This window comes from Propithecus coquereli, unplaced genomic scaffold (genome assembly GCF_000956105.1).
Source record: "Propithecus coquereli isolate 6110/MARCELLA unplaced genomic scaffold, Pcoq_1.0 Scaffold86, whole genome shotgun sequence".
Taxonomy (NCBI): Eukaryota; Metazoa; Chordata; class Mammalia; order Primates; family Indriidae; genus Propithecus; species Propithecus coquereli.
Window position 1 is genome coordinate 5,763,774 of NW_012154840.1, and position 5,078 is coordinate 5,768,851.

The window sequence follows — 5,078 nt, forward strand, 5'->3', positions numbered from 1 at the left end:
CAAAGTATGTGGTTTTGATGACCACCACCATGTCCCTTGGACATTAATTGTGATGTGGTTCATCCTGTTTAACCAAAATCCTATCCTCTTTCCCTCCATTTGCAGTTTACCAGAGGTGCTGACCCCTAAATCCCCTTTTCTTGGGCTGTTAATGTGCATAATTGCATTTGCCTGGGATCTTGTGCACTGGACAAGGACATTCCACCTCTGACTGCCTCGCCTGGGTGGGGAATGTGCGGCCTTCTGGTTTCAGGATTGTTCTTTTTTAAGCACCAAAGGAGGCAAGAAAAGCTTCATCTTTCTCTGCACCCCTTTTAATAAAAGGGTTTGTTCTGTAAAATTTGAATTCAGTCAAAAGGCTGCACTTCAGGACCCCAGGACCTTTACATTTGAACAGTTATTGTGCATAATTGCAGTTGTTCACAACCCTGTAACTTTCAGGACCATGGTACCTCCTTTGCATTACTGCGAGGGATACTGTTTTCCTCCAAGGCCCCTTGTAGTGGACTGTTTTCACACATAATTGAAATTTTCTGTCGTCTTCATCAGTAGACTAAGGTCACACACCCTAGCCTTTCCTTTGCAGTACAGCAGGGTGTGCTGATCAACCAAGGCCCTATTCTTTGGGACTGTTAATATGCGCAATTGTATTAGCTCCTGTTTTGTGCACTAGATAAGGAGCCCGCCTACTTTCTTAACATTTTCAGTAGGTAGTGCCCACTACTCGAGACTCTTTCACCTGGAAAGTTCACGTGAGCAAACACAATTTTCTAAGCATGTCTTACACCAGAACCCTTCCTGTATCCTCCTTGCTTTAGAGCAGGGGATGTTGTTCACCTAGTGCCCCTTTTGGACTTTAAAGTGCATTAATGCAATTCCCCATCTCTTCTTTTGGACCAGGATTTTATCTCCTCATAGCCCCTTTGGGTTAGGGGCATGTTAACTATGAATGATCCCTTCTCTTTTGAATATTAATGTGCATAATTATATTTGTCTGTGGACCTGTATAGTACAAAAGGACGCTGTGCTCCTGCCACTGCCTTTTTGATTGCTGCTAAGGAGTGCTAATTATTCATAACCTCAGCTCATGGACAATTAATATGCAACAATGACAGTTAGCAAGAGTACTGATCATTGGATAGAGCCCTGGCATCCTCTTTGCATATATCATGGGTACTGACCAACTAAGGCCTCTTGGACTGGTAATGTGAATATTTGCAATTATACATGCCCCTTTCTGTTAAACTGGGATATTATACCCTCTCACCCCCTTCGCATTACCGCAGGGGCTGCTTCCTACCTAAAACTTCTCCTGGGACTGTTAATAGACACAATGGCAGTTATCAGTGATTTCTTCCTTTCCTAAAACTTTCCTGGGACTATTAATAGGCGCAATGGCAATTATCGATGGTTTTTTTCCTCCCTGGCCTTGTGGAGCAAGCATCCCTCAGCCCCAGTTTCCCGTGGCATAATAAAGTATAAACATTGCAGTGTGCCATGCACTTGTCCATTCAATAACCGCCCATACTCCCACTCCTTTCGCATTACTCCAGTGTATAAAATCCTAGGTAGCCATGGTCTCACCCTTCATACAAGGTCTTCCCTTTCCCTGCCCCTGTCTGCCCTTGGCCCCTTGTTATGGGCTATTAATACTCACAGTCTCAGTTGTCCATATATCCAGCCATTAGATAAGATTGTGCTCCCTCTCTCTCCACTTCTTCCTGGCCCTGTCCCTTTGGCCTCTTTGCTGGGTAATGTTGACTGAACAAAGCCCTTTTTCTTGCACTTAAAAAGTTAACAATCCCAGACATCATTGGTTTACCCACCTTGTATAGCTGTAATGTCTCAATTGCACTTTCCTTCGTCCTGCCCATTATGAACTCCTCTATTTCCTTTGCACTGCTTCTGAGTAGTGCTGACTACCCAAAGCTCTCTCTGTGTTATTTAATGAACAGAATACTAATTGTCCCATTTTTAAGCCCATCAGTCCAATGTCTCCCTACCACTTTGGTGTCTTTGTGCAGTATTGACTATCAAAAGCAGGCCTGAACTAGGTGGATGAACCTTAACTCTTTTGCTTTCATTTGTTAATGATCTCAATTTAAATTATTGTCAGATTCCGGGGACAGGAACTATTCTTGCCCACCTCTGTTACTGCTTTGCTATGCAAAATACTCAAGGCAAGTCAGGCCCAGGAAGCTGGGTTGCTACCCTTTATTTTATGTTTTTAATATACAGTATGAAATTGTCTCCCCAGCAAGGAAGGTTAGCACTTTTTCTGCATTCTTCCTTCAAGAGGAGATTGCCTGGTTAAAAATCTCTCCTTGTCTCCTTTGTATATTGCTATTGTATAGTGCCAGTTGCTAGGATACAACCAGAAAAGTTGCTCTTGATTTTTTTATCTTTTACGAAAGACATCTAGATCGCAAGGTGGAATTGATAACCTGGTCATTTTTTTTAACCCCCCCACATCCATTTATGTTATGTAGCTGATGACTAGTGTATCTCATTTACTGAGGGTGGTGGGTCTGTAGGTAGACCACAGTCACTCTTGCTATTTTAATATTATCAAAGGAGTTCCAGAATGGAACTCTTCAGACTAGTATCTTTGTTTGGGCTGTACCACCATTTTAGAAGCAATCCTTGTTTGAGCTTTAACACCATTCACTTTAAGAAAAATGACCTACACTTTCTAATCCTTAAATTTCTTCATCTGGAGCACCAGCCTCTACTTATTTCAAGAAGAATGCTGTAAAAGGATTAAGGGAGAGAATATATGCAGAGGCGCTTTTAAGAAGCATAGGTCACCTTGTTTGATTAATCTATTATATAAAATGAACCATTTAATTATGCTATTAATTTGAAGTAGTTTGAAACACCACCCTGAAGTGAGTACTTATCTGAGAAATGATGAAATCAGTTTGCCCATTTTATAAGAAAAATGACCTAAGATCTAACAATTTATATTTCCACAGTGAGAGATAGCTGCGTAGTAAAAATGAATTAATATCCCAGCCTCTAGTGTACAGGGTGTTTATGGCAAAGGAGCATTTAATATGGAATTGCTGAAGCAAATAACTAGTCAACGCAACAGCAGTTCTTTTTAATTGCTTGAAAGGGATACCATTTCTCTGAGAAGGATGTCAAAAGATTGGCCCAGCTCAGGGTGCAGTTTCCACTACTAGCTCCTTGGACTGCTGTAAGAAGAGTCTCTGGCTCTATAGAATACTGTAAGTACTACTTTGTAGTTATTAAGTAATCTTTTCCCCGTTCTGTTTTCTTTCTCTTAACTGCCACCCATAGGAAAGTCAGAGGGTCCAGTAAGTCTCTTTCTCCCTTCCCACCTCATCTGAAATTCACGGGTTCACAAACGGAACTATAGAATTAATACCGGGTACCAAGCCCTATGCTAGGTTACAGTGAAGTGAGGGGTAGGAATGATATCATCCTATATAATTTCACCCCTGAGAAGGTTGTATTGTTGAAGAGATATTATAATATAAGCACACTTAAAATAACCTTAGGAAATGATAATCAGGTGCAGTCTTGTGCTGAATTATAGGTAATAGAGTTTTTAAAAGGGAGCCCACAAGGGTTTGAAATTGATAGGATAAACTTAAAGAAGGAGGTGGGTTTATTTTTTCTCTTTGAGCCAAGATAGATATGGTTAATATTACAACCACATGGGTGGTCCAATTGTTTTATTTTAATGTCATTTGTTTTTTACCTCTTGTGGCAACATGGAAAGAAGTTAAAGAGATAGGGCCTAGCCATTGTGTTTGGCTATGTGCCAAAACTGACAAATAGGTGATTGTTAAATTTCATAAGCTTGTGCTTTTAAGGTTCAAGTTTTGGGGGTACAAATCTGATACTTTGGCTCTTTGCACCATTTTACTATATTTCTGTCCAAGGACAGATGGCCATGGATAATCCAGACCAGAGATACTTTTTTAGTTTGGAACCAAGAGGGCAGTGGAGAAGTATAAGTTTTAGAAGAAAACCTTGACCTTCCTTGCCTACTTTATGCTGTAGTTTATATGCCCTCTTTCCCTTCATCTTTTTCAATGGTGTTTTTTTCAAAGAAGCTTAGCATCCTTGATGTAAAACAAACACAAAGGTCCAGCTGAAAAAATATTCTTTAACATAAAATTTGAAACTCTTTTTGCTGCATATCTATGCATCCTAGCAGGAGTAACAAGAATCATATAAATGAGCTGGGCTTCTTACTGCCCATTTTAATTCATATCCATATTTCCTTAGAGCTTGTCTCCCCCATCCCCCACCCCCGATGCCTAATGACATTGGCTGACTAGGGGTAATATACATAATGGTACTGAACCTTGAAAACGTGATCTGTGCCACTGTTTCTCAAACTCAAGCAATGTTTCAGGATGAAACACCTTTTAAAGGAACAAAATTTTCTGAGATCCTCAAGAATATGTGTTTTGAGGAACACTGACTTAAGAAAGTTATTTGAAATGTAAACATGTTTTCCAGTTTCAAGTTATCTTTGTCAAAGACATGTTTTATGCAATTCATGTGGAACTTAGGGATCCCTGAGAATATATCCACAAACCCCGAGTGTTCTTATCACCCCAATTTGAGAAACACTGGTCTATGCTTATGAAATCTTCTATTGCTACTAATCAAATTGTTATTCATTCTCAATGTTCAACTATAACTATTATTGGAATTTGTTTTAAAGGGATGAATTTAGAGGCGGTTCCGTACCACGACTCAAGAGGAATGATGGCTTGATTTTAGGTGGATTGCTGCCTCTTAGATAGCATCCAAAGGTGAATCTTGGACTTGGATTTCAATTCATTGCTTGAAAATAATCTCTACCCTTTAGAAAAATCTCAGCAGTTATAAAAGAGGATGCTCTAGAAATGTGGGCATCTTCAAAACTGAGATAATTCTTGTGTTGATTCAATAAATATTTATTATGCCAGGCACTACAAAACTAGACGTAATTTCTGTCAAGGAATTTGCTTTCTTATGGTGGATGCAGAAATGAACAAATCATTATGGTGTTGTGCAGAGCGTGTTGAGTACCATAAAAATGTTAGGAAGTTCTG

The 5,078-nt window shown here is 39.7% G+C and overlaps 1 long non-coding RNA gene across 1 annotated transcript in view; it reads left to right on the top strand.

Annotated features, from left to right (window-relative positions):
* Positions 1-331: 331 nt before the first annotated feature.
* Positions 332-5,078, top strand: part of LOC105826196 — a 20,833-nt gene continuing 16,086 nt past the window's right edge. Inside the window, exons 1-2 of the long non-coding RNA XR_001138300.1 lie at positions 332-3,230; positions 4,706-4,796. This is a non-coding gene — a long non-coding RNA (uncharacterized LOC105826196). The remainder of the gene's footprint in view (positions 3,231-4,705; positions 4,797-5,078) is intronic.